The sequence below is a fragment of the Macaca nemestrina genome, chromosome X (assembly GCF_043159975.1).
Source record: "Macaca nemestrina isolate mMacNem1 chromosome X, mMacNem.hap1, whole genome shotgun sequence".
NCBI classification, from domain to species: domain Eukaryota; kingdom Metazoa; phylum Chordata; class Mammalia; order Primates; family Cercopithecidae; genus Macaca; species Macaca nemestrina.
Window position 1 is genome coordinate 131,983,790 of NC_092145.1, and position 16,269 is coordinate 132,000,058.

At 39.9% G+C, this 16,269-nt stretch overlaps 1 protein-coding gene across 2 annotated transcripts in view; it reads right to left on the minus strand.

Annotated features, from left to right (window-relative positions):
• The window catches only part of LOC105490366 (interleukin 1 receptor accessory protein like 1), a 1,633,350-nt gene that overhangs the window by 1,398,190 nt on the left and 218,891 nt on the right, over nucleotides 1-16,269 (minus strand). The window contains exon 1 of one of the 2 annotated variants that reach the window (XM_071089318.1): nucleotides 15,112-16,072. The exons of the other annotated variant lie outside the window; for it this stretch is intronic. The gene's annotated coding sequence lies outside the window, so the exon portion shown is untranslated. Of the gene's footprint in view, nucleotides 1-15,111; nucleotides 16,073-16,269 lie in introns of those variants that run through there. 2 annotated transcript variants of the gene reach the window in all.

A 16,269-nucleotide genomic window follows, 5' to 3' on the forward strand; every position in this document is an offset into this window, starting at 1 on the left:
CTGGTCTCGAACTTCTAACCTTAGGTGATTCACTTGCCTTGGCCTCCCAAAATGCTGGGATTACACACATGAACCACCATGGCTGGCCAACTTTTGTTTTTTTAATTCCAAAAAAATCAAGCCAAAGTCAGAGAAGGAATGTATCAAATGCTTTTAAAGCAAGCGAGGTGCTGGTAGCAAAGACTACTAATTTTTTTAAGACAAATCTTTTAAAATGCTTAACAATGTGCATCCTCAGTTGCTGTGGCAATGAGTAAATTGCTCATTCTAGCTTTGTGCTTGAATTAAGCATGGAGTAGGTGAATTAAGCATGGAGTAGGTGGATCATCTGGAAGTATTTGTTGAACTGAATTGAGTTGACCATCTAGTCAAATGTCAGGTCAAGTGAGGGAAAAAATCACCAAAGTGGTTGTTTATTAAAGTGAATATCAGTTAATGGATAATCTTTTGGTAGTTGAGATATTTTTTGTTTGTTTGTTTTGTTTTGTTTTGAGATGGAGTCTCGGTCTGTCACCAGGCTGGAGTGCAGTGGCAGGATCTTGGCTCACTGCAACCTCTGCCTCCCAGGTTCAAGCGATTCTCCCGCCTCAGCCTCTTGAGTAACTGGTACTACAGGCATGCACCACCACGCCCAGTTAATTTTTGTATTTTTTAGTAGAGACAGGGTTTCACCATGTTGGCCAGGATGATCTCGATCTCTTTACCTTGTGATCCGCCCGCCTCAGCCTCCCAAAGTGCTGGGATTACAGGCGTGAGCCACCGCGCCCAGCCGAGAGATGTTTGTATCTGTAAAGGTATGTAGTAAGTTCATCCCTATTCAATTTTTCTATGATTTAATGAATGGTTGCCCATTTAGACACAGCCAGTGCTTTAAAAAATTACTGGTAAAATTAAGTGTCAGTATATTTAACTTGATTGAAAATCTTTACAGGATAAAAATAGAAGGTGCTCCTATTACCTCACTAGGGTTGAAGAAAGCATTTTAAAAACCTAAAGTAATGTCACTTCCCTTGCATTAAGGAAGGAAATTAATATTTCCACATAATATAAAAGTGAATAGTGTTATATGAAATGTTTCCTTTCAGTGAAAATTGAACTCTAGGATATATTATTTCTATGATTTCAAATTCATCGTATTCAAAACTAGTTCCCCTCCAGTCCAAATTATAGACTGGCTAATGCTAATGAAACACTGCTTTCACTGTCTGTTCCGTACCAGTAAATCTACATTCAACTTATTCCACTACCACTCAGTTCATCGAGTCTGCGCCTTCTGCCAACTGTCAATATTCCTCTGTAGCCTGGTCCTGTACAACCCAAACAATTGTCTTATTATCCTTGGAATTCAGGAAACTTGGCCCCACTCTACTCTGTTCCATTTCCTTGCCCCTTCTCTGACCCCCACCCCCAAATCCCCTCCTTAAACTCGAAATCAAGCACACGAACCACTGAGGAAAAAAAAGGGTCCTATGTAAACTCTCCAGGCATGAATTTTCCACTTTTTCCTCTCTGTCTAGGACACAGAGAACATGCTCATTAGATATTTGTGGCCTGGTAACTTACAACAGGAGTAACTGTAATGTGACTTGAACTACATTCCTGAGAAAATCACATTCTCTGAAGCAAAACTACATAGAGCAAGGCCTTGTACTCAACTGTATTTAGTTTCTTCATCCCTTTAAACAAATGTTTAAGATTTCATAGCATTTCCTCAGTAATTTCATATGGTATTATTGCATCATGCCTCAAGGGGTGAGGGAAAAAATATGATCTTGTCAGACGTTCCAAATAACTTTCATTCCTCTCTTAATGGCCTGTATACCCATCCTGCCGTTGGTGGCTCACAGCTGTGTCCCTCATTGGGATTTACCCTCAGCTGCAAATAACTGTCTTCCCAACATTATGCTCCTTCCTGTGGAGCAGCCCCCCACCAGTCACTGCCTGATGTGAACATAGAAAGCCCCAACCCCTTGACTCAATGTGAGACCATTTTGAAGGACCATCAGATCTTTAGAACTTCTCATTGGAACTGCTGAGGCCCCAGCTGCAACCACATTGCAGTCAGTTTGTCTGCCTCAGAAGTGACTAAAACTTCTGTATGCAAGTCTTCATCTCAGAGTCTGTTTCCAGGGAGCCCAATTGAACACATGCCTTTCCCACCAGTCCATAAGCTTTAGATGGCAAGAACTATCTTGAACATCTACAGCCTGTGTTAAGTACCATTCTTACAACAGATAGGGCCCTCAAGTAGTATTTCTCATTCACTCACCTGAAGGCATTCATTAAAATACATATGGGAAGGGGCAATTCTGATCACATAATAGGACTGAAGGACAGTGGTTAGTAGGGGCCAACAATGAGCCACAATTGCTGCATGATAATCAACTGAGACAGTGGCAGCATGAGGATTTCAGCATAGCCGGGGCCTACCCTGTGCCATTGTGGTTGGATATGACTTATTACTTGAAAGTTGAAGCTGAGTTGGAGGAGCATTTTGGAAAATATTGAGAAAGCATCCAATATCCATAATAACATATGATGCCAGGAGGAAAGCAATACTGACAGAGACTGAGAGGTTTCTGTTGAAGCCCTCCCAAGGAACACCTTGGTGATACTACTGACCTCAATTTTTTTTTTTTTTTTTTTTTTTGAGATGGAATCTCGCTCTGTCACCCAGGCTGTCACCCAGTGCAGTGGTACAATCTCGGCTCACTGCAACCTCCACCTCCCAGTTTCAAGCGATTCTCCTGCCTCAGTCTCCCAAGTAGCTAGCTGGGATCACAGGCACCTGCCAACGTGCCCAGCTAATTTTTGTATTTTTAGTAGAGATGGGATTTCCCCATGTTGGCCAGGCTGGTCTTGATCTCCTGACTTCAGGTTATTCCCCTCGCCTCAGCCTCCCAAAGTGCTGGGGTTACAGGCATGAGCCACCATGCCCGGCCCTCAAATGTTTTTGAAAGTACAAATTTCTCAGCTGGGTGTGGTGGCTCATGCCTGTAATCCCAGCACTTTGGGAGGCCAAGGTGGGTGGATCTCATGAAGTCAGGAGTTTGAGACCAGCCTGGCCGACATGGTGAAACCCCGTCTCTACTAAAGATACAAAATTAGCTGGGTGTGGTGGCACACACCTGTAATCCCAGTTACTCGGGAGGCTGAGGAAGGAGATTTGCTTGAACCCGGGAGGCAGAGGTTGCAGTGAGCCAAGATTGTGCCATTGCACTCCAGCCTGGCCAAAAAAGAGTGAAACTCCATCTAAAAAAAAAAAAGAAAAAAGTACAAATTTCTATACTGCATTCCAAACACCGAATCAGAAACCTCAGGGCTAGGTGAGTGAGTTTTCACAACAGCTAGACTGTGAGACTTGTTCTTTCACCTGAATCCTAAGGACGATGTACATAACATTTAGTTTGTGCCTAAGTAAATTGCATTTTTTCTCATTTTATCTTCAACGTTTGGTCATTTTCCAGCTTACTACATCTTCCAATATAGAGTGATCAGATAAAGTATGGGGAAACAAAACTATACTTATTCATTTCTTTTCTTCCATTTATTAGAAGCATAAAGTATTTGATAAGAAAAATAATTTAAACTAAACTAGCATGGGTTTTTTTTTATTACTAGGAGGCTCACTTTCTAATTTCCATCTACAATTCAAAATTGTTACAATTATTGGTAGTTAGCAAAAGAGTTCACACTTGTTAGAAATAAATCCTATTATCTTATCATTGGATGTACATTCTACTCTAAAGCAATATTCTTCTTCCATATGACCTTACTAAAAAACCAGTTTGAAATTTATATTTCCACCTTGCCATTACATTATATAAAGCACTTTCCTTTTTTCTTTTTTCCCAGTTGCTTCCTTCAACTTCTTTCTTCCAGATGAATTGTCACTTTAGAGTCACTTTGCTGTTGCCATCACAGTAAAGAAATAAACTTTAAACATTATCCAATGTAGTCATTAAAGAGTTACACTTGGCTGGGCACGGTGGCTCAAGCCTGTAATCCCAGCACTATGGGAAGCCGATGCGGGCGGATCACGAGGTCAGGAGATCGGGACCATCCTGGCTAACACGGTGAAACCCCGTCTCTACTAAAAAAAGTACAAAAAATTAGCCAGACGTGGTGGCAGGCGGTGGGCGCCTGTAGTCCCAGCTACTCGGGAGGCTGAGGCAGGAGAATGGCGTAAACCCGGGAGGCGGAGCTTGCAGTGAGCAGAGATAGTGCCACTGCACTCTAGCCTGGGCGACTGAGTGAGACTCCATCTCAAAAAAAAAAAAAGAGTTACACTTAAACATTGTTTACACTTAGCATTGTTGCTACAGTGTGTGGCAACTTTCTAACACTACCAAGTAAAGATAATTTGAATGTATCAGCCCCATTACAGAAGCTTGCCTTCTGCTTGAAAAAATAAAAACTAATGTTAAATTCTGGCTTCTGTATTTGTCTAGCACTGGTAGCAGTGGTGTGTTTGTTAGTTTATTTATTTATTTATTTATTTATTTATTTATTTATTTGAGGCAGAGTTTCACTCTTGCTGCCCAGGCTTGAATACAATGGTATGATCTTGGCTCATTGCAGCCTCTGCCTCCCAGGTCCAAGAAATTCTCCTGCCTCAGCCTCCTAAGTAGCTGGGATTACAGACATGTGCCATCATGCTCGGCTAATTTTGTATTTTTAGTAGAGATGGGGTTTCACCATGCTTGTCAGGCTGGTCTCAAACTCCTGACCTCAGATCTCCCAAAGTGCTGGGATTACAGGCATGAGCCATCACATCCGGCGGTTTATTCTTTGAAAGGAAAAAAGAGGAAAATGAAGGGAGCTAGTGATGGCTGTTTGAGGCCTGCAGTTCTACATGAGAAAATTGGAATAAGCGTGAAACTCAGGAGTCACTGGGAAATTCGCACAACTTGAAATCAATGGTAACCTGGAGATACACACTCTTAATTCATTCCCCTTCTTCCTAAAGCATAAATCTGAGCAGGTCATGCAATGTTCTGTTTTCCTTAAGCTCATGCAATACCATTCCATTGGCTCCTGCTTGCCAGATATGGAGGCTCAGGGCTCCAGCCTTATCTTCTTACATTTCATATGATATACCCCCTTCTCTGGGGAAACAAGAACATTGGATCTTCCTTAACCATGCTCCATTTGGTCCTACTTACAATATATTTATTTTTTATCTCCCCTCTATTTAGAAGGTCCTATCTCCATACCCATGTTAACTCCTTCAAAGTCCAATACAAAGGCTGCCTCCTTTAGCAGACCTTGCCTAATCCCTCTGCATGCATGTGTTCTGAACCTTTCTTGAGCCTGTAGCACACTTGGCACCTCTCTTAGAAGTATGTATGGTAGACTATCTTGAATTATAATTACAGGTGGCCCTCCATATCTGTGGATCCAAGCAACCATGGATCAGGAATATTTTTTGAAAACGACTTAAAAAGAACAATAAAATATTTAAAAATAATACAAATAAAAATACAATGTAACAACTATTTACATAGCATTTACATTGTATTAGGTATAAGTAATCTTCAGATGATTTAAAGTATACAGGAGGTTGTACATAGGTCATATGCAAATACGATGCCATTTTATATTAGGGACTTGAGCATCTGTGGATTTTGGTGTCCACAAGGGGTCCTGGAACCAGTTTCCCACGGATACCAAGGGATGTTGGTATATGTGATTTTGTTTAGTAGTCATGTCCCTGACTAAACCATTTTTGGGCCCAGACACATGACATCAGTCATCTCTGTATCCTTTGCAGTCCCTCTTGCATCCCCTTACACAGTGAAGGGACTTAAATACCTATGATAGAGGTGGAAGGAAGGGGGAGGAAAGGAAGAAGAAGGGGAGGGAGGGAGGGAGGGAAGGAAGGAAGGGAGGGAGGGAGGGAGGGGAAAGGAAGAAGAAGGGGAGGGAGGGAGGGAAGGAAGGAAGGGAGGGAGGGAGGGGAAAGGAAGAAGAAGGGGAGGGAGAGAAGGAAGGGAGGGAGGGAGGGGAAAGGAAGAAGAAGGGGCTGGAGGGAGGGAAGGAAGGAAGGAAGGGAGAGAGGGAGGGGAAAGGAAGAAGAAGGGGCTGGAGGGAGGGAAGGAAGGAAGGGAGGGAGGGAGGGAGGGAGGGGAAAGGAAGAAGAAGGGGCTGGAGGGAAGGAAGGAAGGAATGAAGGAAGGAAGGGAGGGAGGGAGGGGAAAGGAAGAAGAAGGGGCTGGAGGGAGGGAAGGAAGGAAAGAAGGGAGGGAGGGAGGGGAAAGGAAGAAGAAGGGGCTGGAGGGAGGGAAGGAAGGAAGGAAGGGAGGGAGGGAGGGAGGGGAAAGGAAGAAGAAGGGGCTGGAGGGAAGGAAGGAAGGAATGAAGGAAGGAAGGGAGGGAGGGAGGGGAAAGGAAGAAGAAGGGGCTGGAGGGAAGGAAGGAAGGAAGGGAGGGAGGGAGGGGAAAGGAAGAAGAAGGGGCTGGAGGGAAGGAAGGAAGGAAGGGAGGGAGGGAGGGGAAAGGAAGAAGAAGGGGCTGGAGGGAAGGAAGGGAGGGAGGGAGGAAGGGAGGGAGGGAGGGGAAAGGAAGAAGAAGGGGCTGGAGGGAGGGAAGGAAGGAAGGGAGGGAGGGAGGGGAAAGGAAGGAAGGGAGGGAGGGAGGGAGGGGAAAGGAAGAAGAAGGGGCTGGAGGGGAGGGAAGGAAGGAAGGGAGGGAGGGAGGGAAAACGAAGAAGAAGGCGCTGGAGGGAAGGAAGGAAGGGAGGGAGGGAGGGGAAAGGAAGAAGAAGGGGCTGGAGGGAGGGAAGGAAGGAAGGGAGGCAGGGAGGGAGGGGAAAGGAAGAGGAAGGGGCTGGAGGGAAGGAAGGAAGGAAGGAAGGAATGGAGGGAGGGAGGAAGACAGGCAGGTGATTTCTTCTCCTTCAGTCCATTTGTAGGTTTCAAACTACCTAATATTAATTATCTCTCCTTTATATTACTCAATTTTCCTTTTTTTACTTTTTTAAATCAGAAGCTTTTGTCTCCATGTATAATGTAGCATGAGTTTTGGAGAACACAGATCTAAAACTGACCTGTTATCCCTAAGCGTTTAAGCATTTGCTTGTGTAATGATATACTGATGACCTACTATATGCTGTGCACAATGTTGGGCCCTGGAAATACAAGGCCGGCAGGCACTTGCCTCCTGGAGCTAAGCTAAACCATTCACTCACTGAGAAAAGCATACCTACTGACATAAGCGGCTTGCTCTGTGGCTGTGTTATTAAGGGCCCTGTAGGAGAACCCCGACAAGAAAAAACAGCAGAGTCAAAAACCCCTAGAGACCCCTTGAATGCATTTACTCTGCACACTGTGGAGCTGGGTGCCTCTTGAGTACAATTCAGGAGTTCTGTCATGGTGAGAACAATTAGGAGCTTTAATAGGAGTATTCAAAAACCAAACACTGAGAGCTACCAGATCCATTTGTTATATTCAAATTTTCTCCCTTGGCCACATGAAGCTTTGTTTACACAAAATACTTGATACCATTCTAACTCTCTCAGTTTTTCCATTTTTACCACTGTATTTAGCTCTCCTGGATGTGTCTCTTCTGAAATAAAGTTGGCAGAGAGGTTGTAAGCATCATAGTGTTCATAGCCAGCGTCATTTCTTCATACAGGTATGCTACCAGCTCCCTACCCAGTAACTCTAGAGGGCACTGCAGGATTCAATCTGAACAAAAGTATGTCCTCCATAGCCCTGTCTCCACCTTATTATCTAAAATGCAGTCCATTCGAGCTATTTTTCAGGGTCAGAAAAAAGTTAATGGCATCTTTTCTAGAAATGTCACTATTATAATACAAAGGGATAAAGCCTGTTATTCCAAACTTTCCTCTTTAGCATATTAACAATGATTCATTTGTCAAACATTTCAACAAAAATCATGTATGTGTGTGGATACACATATTAACGCAGTCATGAGGATATGAGGATACACACACACACCCATAAGCTGTATCTTGTTCATTTAGTGGTAGTTATATGATTCTAGCTTGGCAAACCTGATAAAATATTACTGTCTTCATTATTCCAAAATTGGTTCATTATTGTTTATGTAAGCAGACTGATCCTGTTGAAGAAATGAAATATGAAATTTAATATCGTCAAAGTGGGATAAAGTATAGATAGAAGATATTTTGATAGGATCCCTTAGTGGAATCCCTTGGAAGCAAGAAGGTAGCATGCAACACTGAGACAAAGATGGCCAGGGATGTTCAGGAAAGTCCAGAAAAAGGAGAGGCTCCAAAGAAGAGCAATTCCCTGCAGGTGGAAAGATACAAAGCTAATGGGAAAAAGGACAGTATGGAAGAGACAAGAAGACCCACCAGTGACCTATGTTCTCAACTCTCCTTTGTATTGTGTCTCCAGGGATCAAATGAGGTCGAAAATCAGGTGTACATACAGGAAAAATAAAGTCTACAGATTCTGAGTGCAGAAGTCAGATGACTGATCACAAGTCGATAAAGTAAGCTAGAGGCCAAAGGATTCGATATGCCAACATTAGCTGTACTCATAAAAAATAATGCTGTATGCCAGGACATATTGCTATATAACTAAAATACCCAGCAGGGCTTATATCAAGGAACTAAAACCATGCATCATGAGACAGCCAACAAATTGGAAGATCTTGGAAACTTCACTTCATTCCTCTGGTTCACAATTTCCTTGTTTAAAATCACATGATGGGGCATCCTTTACTCCTATAGTGCATATATTTCTATTAGGTTTTTATGAGATTTTGATCACCTTTGGCTTTATTTATAATTCATTTTTATTTCGGCTACAATAAAAACAATGCTTATTTTATTTTTTAAAAAAAGCAATTATTTTCCAAAATCAACCAATTTTAAATTACAACTATTGAATCCTAAAACTCGAATAGGAATATTTTGGAACTTGAAATGTACATCCTTAGGAAATTATATACTGTAAGTCCATCTATACTGAAATTCAACCCCTTTGATCCACAAACCACTACCATATGCACTTGCCTTCCATCTTCTCTGTAAGATGAACATGATTAATTTGTATATATAATGCAAGTATTTTGCCTCTAGACATATGGACCTTTTGTTACTCCAAGGACTCTAGAATCTATATAAACACCGAACTTTCTATGTAGCTAGAATAAACAATGGATTTCAAAGATATAAGTAGACCCTGTTGCGACTATACATAAATTCACTTTTAAAGAGTTATTATATTCATAATAATTTACTATTATTATCATGCATTTTCTCAATTAATGGATACTGAAAGTATAACTATGATTAAGTGGACTTCCAGGGAATGTTTTTAATTAAAAAGGGAACTTTGCACCAGAAGATGATGAAGATCGCTATACTCAGTCACACATATTAATCTAAAACATCGATAAGGTAACTCACTTTGATTAGGTCATAAGAAGATAAACTACTATGAATAATTTTATGATTATCCATATGCTGATGTATTATAATTATAATTCAAATAAAGTATAAGATACCTAATAAACATTGAAAGAGTAAAAGTCTATAATTATATGATTATAATCCACAATCCGTTTCATTTTTTCAGTGAGTCCAAATTCTACACACAATATCCTGACGTAGTGTTACAACGTACAATCTAGTTTAACTCTTCAGTTTATCTTCATAGACGTGTAGCTCCTGTAAGAACAAAGTAGCTCATTTAGTGCCATTTATTGTATTTGATATATATGAACATAGTAACCATAACAAACCATTTGAATAGCTTGTGATGAAAAAGATTACTTTTAAGGTTGTGATTACTTTTAAGAAATGAGAAAGACCAAAATTTTCAGAAGTAAAATTTTCTTTTAGTTCTCTTTCTTTTCTTTCTCCCTTTGTTTTATTCACAGTTCAGTGCCTGGGATTTTCAGATCGTGTGATAAGAAAGCAACATCAAGCCACCTACTCATCCCTTCTCTGTACAGGAGTTTTAGAGTTTGGGCACCTGAATATTGTGTCTACACAAGGATACCAAAAAAGCATGTCAATTAAGGATCTTTCCTTGTAAACCAATGGTCAGGATAAGCATACTTAATGGATAAGTATGTCCATTGAGCCATGTGGTTGGACTGTAACAGAATGTTATATGCAGTATAAGACACTCCAGGGTGGCATTTTCTGGGTGAAAATTAAAAGCATATTTGTAAGGTGATTAGCTGAATTTGTCAAATAAACAGCCTGTCCACATTCATACAATATTCCTTCATAAATCTGCCAGAGCAAATCTAAAGTATTGCCATAAGATGTAAAGAATATGCATTTTTAAATATAGGAAACCAAGAAAATGCTTGCTATTAATAGGCATCAATGAAGTCAGATAAACATGCATAATGAAATTCATCTGAAACAAAAATATATTGGGAATCCTTGAAAAGAAAAGCAAGACACTGGGAAGTTACAAAGAGGAGGTTGCTCTACAACATGAAAATTCTTTGTTTTAAGCCCAGGACTACTAATTTATTACAGGGTTAATTTTGCACTTTCCAATTCTACTTTAACCAAAATATAAAAACTAACTCTGTAACCTGATTATTCACTCACTGAAAAACATACATGGGAGCTCGTAACACTAAACTATCCTCTTTGCATATATGTAAATGTCATTATGTTAAGATACAAGAACATTAAAGAGATGCAGTTTTAGTAGTGACACATGGGGGATTGCCTCCCCCTAAAGAAAGTTAGTAATTATTACAACTAGAAAATTCCAAACAGACCGGGTATCTTTATATTCTTTTTTTCTCTATTATACTTGGTATTCAAATTCATTATGCTTTTGTTAACATACTGAGAGACAAGAGTCACTTTCTGGTCAATATACTCAATTTGAGAGGTAGCATCAAGTTGGAGTACATTTGTTTGTGTGTTCTTGGTAGCAGAAACAGAAACTCCTGAGTACTCAGAAGCATTTTTTTAAAAAGCAATCTGCATAAAACACTTTCACACATAAAACCCTTAGTTACCACTGTTTGAATGTTATTCAAAAGCAACTATTGTTTTAATTACTTAAGACAACTATATTCCCATATGAGTACTTCTGGAAAAAACTGAGTACTAAGTGAAAGTTAACCACCAAAGCTTTTAATTTGTCTTTGTTGGTTAATCACTGAACAATATTATGTACAGCTAACTGTAATTGCTACTAGAAAGCACCTATTCAGATTTATAATAAGGGTGTAAAAAACATGCACGGCTAAATTCGTAAGACTTAGGGGAATCCTTAATAATAATAACTCCATATATTTCTAAGGCATAGGATAGCGGTAAATACTTAGACACGTATTATCTCCTTTCTGTAGAGCAAGCAATATGCAACTATTTATTTTTTTTAAAATGATTCTCTGGAACACTGAGAAATCAAATGTGGTGTCAGAGGTCACAAGGCTAGTAACTGACAGAGCCGGAAGTACAGTTTCAAGCCCTCTGACTCAGCCCGGAATTCTACAATGCCTTGATGTCTCACAGAACTGGACTCTCCTCTTTGAGATTCCCGATACACCTAATGGAAATAGGGTTGGAATTTAATAATAAAAATGCTGATGCGACCTTAACTATAGCTGCCCAACCGGTACAATTATAATTATGCTTTATAACTTGAGCATCACCAGAAAACTTGCTACTTTTAAATCTCAATAATCAACACTTGTTTTGTTGCTACAAATTATAGAGTAGTCTGCTTTATAAAAACACAAGATTTGCCAAATACCAAATATCATATCTGTTGTAAGTCAAAGTATATCCCAAACATTTCAGTGTATAACAAATTCTGAAATATAAATCTTCAAAGTTCAACTGTTCTTTAAAATGTTTTATCTAATAGTCATTTTTAAAGTAATACTGATTTGTTCACATGTGTTGCAAACATAACAAAAATTCAATTTAAAATTTTCTCTAGTTTTAGGAATACTGTGATTACTTATCTGCTAAATCTCCTTACTTTGCTGAAGCAACTGGTCAGGAAACAAAACTGATAGCTCTGATATTCATAAATGGTATTTTTTTTTCCTAAATATTTTCTAACCTAACTACATGACTGTGGCTGACGAAATGGAATTAAAATAGAAAATAGATGTTATATTTTAAATTACCCACTGCCATCATGTTTAAATGCTTTCCTATTAGACAAAGCTTTTTATTATTGATTTGTAGGATACTTAAGAAAAATGCCATAACCTGCCTTAGTTACATAATCTTCTTCCTAAAGAAAGTGACAGCTTATAAAGTGCCATTAACATGATTGAAACTATCTTTCCTAATAGAAGTACATGCAGTCTTCAAGTAAGGAGTTAGCAATTACATATGTATATTTGCTTCACAACCAGTGTCTTTTTGTTCAGAATCCTTTTCCATCCTTCTATTATTTCCATATCCTACTGAGCTTAGAAAACCTATGCCCTGCTTGATTATATATGTGTGGCTTACGTCAGAAAACAACTGAGGAAGTCATTTATGAAATATTGAAAGAAGGAGTACAGGAAAAATCATTACAGACTATATTTGTGCACATAGTTGGAAACCAACAGCCTGGAAGCAGCCGTTGTGTTACCCTGACCCCTGAAGGAAGGAATCAGGAGTTAACTTCACATTCAATTTCCTACACAATATGAATGCCAAACCTCCAAATCCACTGGTACAATACATCAATGTTTGTGCACGTCCTGCAGAAGTATGAAAGTCACCTCAAATATCAGACCTTAGAATTTCATTCCCCAATCCCACCGTTCTGACTCAGGGTAAGCAAATCTTTTCAAAGTTACTTAGAGGGTGTCTAGATTCTGCATCTTACTCCTTAGGACTGGAAGGAAATGGAATATGAGAAATAAAAGAAAAACAGAAAAAAATCATCTCATCTCCCTGATAGAAAAGTCATTTAGCCTTCTCTGTAAAATAAACGTAAAGAGAAATAGGAAATAGCACAACTAGATAATAAGATGATTCAATTGAACAGGCTTAGGATTTCAGAAGTTTCATTTTTTGTGAATATGTGATCTATTGAGGAGAAAACAGATCCTAAAACAGTAGAAGGCCAAAAGAACCTGATGTGTATCTTCTTTAAAAAAAATCACAACTCCAGATAAAACATGAGGGAAAAATGACATTTTATTCTGCAGTATTCCCTCCTCTGCACAGTGAGCACAGTACATTTATCTCATCTCATGGTAAAAGTCTTTGGCGGCTGCAACCTGTCTTTTAAACCATTGAATAAGTGAAACTTGAACATAGATTGCTCTTTTTTTCTGAGATCTGTGTTAATAATGAATCCAATGCCATTTAATTTGTAATTCAACAGGGTACTGTTACCTTTGAATGCTTTTACTTCTCTTTTCCCAGAAGGTTAAAATGGCCCAGAAAGAGATTGTCATGGTTTAGATAAAGGGATAAAACACTCATTTCTGACACACTGTGGAAGCAATCATCATTTTTATGAGGGAACCACCAGGCTGAAATCTGCATCAAGCTCTACCAGGAAAAATGCAAGAAAGGACCCTAAATATTCCTTCTGTTCACAGTCTTCATTTCAATGAATTTAACTTTCCATTCAGTTGGGGTCATATATTTCAATCCTAGGGTAAAGAACTATGACCTTGGCTGGAATCATCAGTCCCCATTACTCAATGGGGCACTTCTGAAACATTGTGGACTCATTTTGACTCTCCACGGGTGTGGCTAAAATTGGTCCTGTCCAGCCCTAAAGCTTACATGATCTGATGTCCCTCTGAAACTCACTATGAGAAAACTCATGCTAAATTTGCCATGGAGATCAAGGTTTACAGGACCCTTGGAGCTAATCTCTCTCTGCCCTCCTCCTCTGTTAGCTGTTACAAGCCTTCAAAAGTTAACAGGGTGATGGAGCCTCTCTCTATACAATCATCTCATCTCACTATCGTTGACTGGAACTCGCTGATGTAATGAAGTTACATAATCACCGATTATGCACGACTTCCATCCATCTTCCTACATATCCACATATCTTCTCCCCTCCCCTTCCGATCAATCTACCAGGTGAGATTTATAACACATGTAAATGCTCCATTCTCTCATCACAGGCACTGAATATGGGACTTTAGCATTGCAGTACAGTGCACTGAACCACGTCATCAATATTGATTTCTTTATCCCATTTCCCAGGCAGAATATGCTTAAACATCCTTAGTGTTCTAGTCTCTAACTTTTTACCGAAAGGGTAAAATAGATGTAGCAGACAGGACACATCTTCAGCTTAAGGTTAGGGGAAGTATGAATTAATTGCCTGCATTTCCCAAGCTGGCTGCATTGCAATAAAAGGATGGTCTCCGCTTTCAGACCTTCGACTCCCCTGCACGTGGGTCTCAGCTTCACCTATTTAGAGTATTGGGTAAATAATTATATGATTGGGCAACTGAACTTGAGAAAGAAAGCACTATGGTGATATTTAAGATAATGTTGCCTTATTCTTCTCTATGTTAGCCATCATTTTTAGCTTTTTCTTTTCCTTTTTTCACGCTGAGTGATAATCCAGTAGATAAAAAAGTAGCCCACGGCACTTAATAATCTCCAGTAACCACAACCTAGAGAACAATTAACGATGATTATCACCTTAAAGTTTAAGAACTTGACAAGTGGGATGTCCCTGGTCCCATTGCGGCTGTGAAATGCAGCAGAATGCTGCACTGAGTTGAAAACATATTTCTTTTAATGCACAGAGAGTAGCTCGTTTCATTTTAAATGGGGTTCTTCACTAAGTGTTTCTTTTAGTGCCGCTACCCCTTCCAGAATGTAGGGGCTACAAATATTGCATCCAAACAAAGAGTGTCTTCCCAGAATTAATTCAAGACACTCTTCCATATCAAAATAATTGGGGGAGAGAGTGATACTTTGATTTTCAATTGCACTCAGAATATGGGCACACATACATACACACACACACACGCACGCACACACACATACATCAACACACCCAACTGCAGTTATTCCATTCAGTGCCAATAACGGCCACATCACAGCCATCAATGCGATGCAGCAATCATTCAAGTCACCCATTCCCATTACAAATGCCCAAGTTTGCTCATGCCACTGACGGGTTTGCATATATAAAATGACCTTACCCACAACAGTCTTCCAAATTATTCTCCTCTGGATATTAGTCGGTAAGGTAATTGCTGGTCATCACAATGCGTATTCAGAAAAATCCACGTTTTACTCCTGTGTTCTTTTTCTTGTTTTTGCTAGCAATTAATATTGTGAACAAGATTCCCATTCACAAATGCCAAGTTCACCATAAAAGCAGATAATTCCATACAGATCTTCCCTACAAGACTGTCTCCAGTTAGTTCTCAAAGTGCCCGATTGTTTGCTGAAGATACAATCCAGGTGCAGAGCAGGAAAAAAAAAAAAACAGACTAGGAGAAAAATGAAGAGGCAGATAGAAAAGGAGAGACTGAGAGAGGAGAGAGCAGAAAAAGAGGGGGGAAAATAAGAATAATTCTTTAAAAATAAGGAAGGAAAAAAGCCGATAAGTGAGAAGTCTGTGAGCTCTATGACAAGAATTGGAGTGTTGCTTGCAAATCTTCTGAATACATGCAGCCTTTCAAATCCTCCTGGTCCCCAAGTAAAATTTCCAGATCCGGGATGCAGCCATAAGAAAGAATCCTATGTATATTTCACAAGTATCCCGCAATAACAGATCCGACGGGGTTTTCCTTGTACAGTACTGCTATGTGAAAGCACACAACCCCTGCTGTTTGGGAAGGTGTCTCCTGGGTCCTAGCTCTCTTCAGCAGCCCCCAAAAATGATTTTTCAAAAAAGAGTGGGGGGGTGGTGGGAAAAGCAGCTTTGCGTTTGCCTTGAATGATGCTAATCCTGAGCGAAAACGACAAGCAAAACACGAATAGCACGGGATCTCGATTAATAGCCACAATCCACTCAAAATATCCCAGGGAAGAAGGAGCGAAAACAAGAAAGAGAAACTGCAATGCATAAATGATTCCAGTGTTTCTACAAGATCGGTTCATTTGATTGAATGCATTCTCTGGTTTGCTGCAAGTCATAAAGAGGATAGTATTACTGCCACCCAATGGATATTTTAGTACTAGCCAATCCACAGACAGCCACCGCTTTGCGAGTTTTAGTTCTCAGAAGACCGAAGTGGAAGGAGGGTAGCCTGGGAATCTTTTGGAAAGGACCCGGGGAGGCCTCAAATAACGGAAGTCCGTCCTTCCAGGCAAAAGTGGACTGGCAAATTTGGATGCTTATACAGTCTTGC